The 1,304-nt window shown below is 37.3% G+C and overlaps 1 protein-coding gene across 3 annotated transcripts in view; it reads left to right on the top strand.

Annotated features, from left to right (window-relative positions):
* PIBF1 (progesterone immunomodulatory binding factor 1) overlaps positions 1 to 1,304 on the top strand; it is a 263,961-nt gene that overhangs the window by 97,781 nt on the left and 164,876 nt on the right. The window lies entirely within an intron of this gene.

The following is a 1,304-nucleotide window of genomic DNA, read 5'->3' as shown; positions in this document are numbered from 1 at the left end:
AGCAACCTCCAACTCCTGGGCTTAGGCGATTCTTCTGCCTCAGCCTCCTAAGTAGCTGGGACTACAGGCACCCGCCACAACGCCCGGCTATTTTTTGTTGCAGTTTGGCCGGGGCTGGGTTTGAACCCGCCACCCTCGGTATATGGGGCCGGCGCCCTACTCACTGAGCCATAGGCGCCTCCCTAGACCAAATTTTTAATTAGGAAACCCACCCACCCCTGGTCAATGGTGTCCTGCTTTACCAATATTAAAATCTGGTCACTTTAGCTTAATGGCTTCTCTTAAACCTTAGATCTATCACATTCTCTTCCTCCTTTTCCACCAGAGACCTATGAATTGATTTTTACTATCCAGCTAATAACATTGTCACAATTTTATTTCCCATTAGCTAAGAGCCCTTTTTGAGAACATCATGGTGTGGACTGGTTATTTTAATGAAGTGTTTAGTCATTGTCTGAATTCCCCCAAATATTGTCTAATAGCACCCAGTTCCACTAAATCACTGACAGGTGGCCCCTACAATCTACACACATTAAAGGCAGTATAATTATGTTTAAGAGTACTGTTTCTGTAAATAGATCGCCTAGGTTATGATACTGGCTCTGTTGTTACTGGATGCATGACTTTGGGAAGTTATTTATTCTCTGTCTCAGTTTCTTCATCCATAGAATATAATAATAATAGTTAACTCACAGATTGTGAGAAGTAAACACGTATTAGACATAGTGTTTGTCACTTAGTTAAGTGTTAAATTTGAGCTATTGTGTGTGATTATTACAAGATGCAATAACTAACTACATTTGAAAATATCTTGGAGAGTTATTTTCTGGGTAATTGATATGACAGTGATTTCATTATCAGAAATAGAATTTTCAGAAAGAAAAGTGATTCATGTTTGAATACAGGTTATAATTTTTATTTAGGACTAATTCTTGAAATGTTAAAGCAATATTCAGGTGTTGACAGATGGGAATAAGGATCCCCACACGTGGGAAAAAGAGCAGGCCTAGAGATGAAGATTTGGGACACGTCAACAATGCTGAAATCTGTAGTAAGATCTCTGAAATTTGGTAAGGGATTTCATATATGCTGAATATTTGCTATTGAGCAATACTGTGCTAAATAAATATTTTAGGAGTTTTTTTCTCATTTAATTAATTTTATTCCAAATTGTTATTTTTTTAACTGCTTTATGTGAAAAAATCAAGGCTATAGAAGTAGTTTTCTTAAAATGTCATGGCTGTAATCTACAAATAAAGTACAAAAATTAGTTAAGTGGCTCGGGGGTCATGATGGGCAGCAAG

Source organism: Otolemur garnettii, unplaced genomic scaffold (assembly GCF_000181295.1).
Source record: "Otolemur garnettii isolate 467f Iridium unplaced genomic scaffold, OtoGar3 scaffold00036, whole genome shotgun sequence".
NCBI classification, from domain to species: domain Eukaryota; kingdom Metazoa; phylum Chordata; class Mammalia; order Primates; family Galagidae; genus Otolemur; species Otolemur garnettii.
Note: the sequence above shows the minus strand (reverse complement) of the source record. Positions and strands in the feature narration are given on the sequence as shown.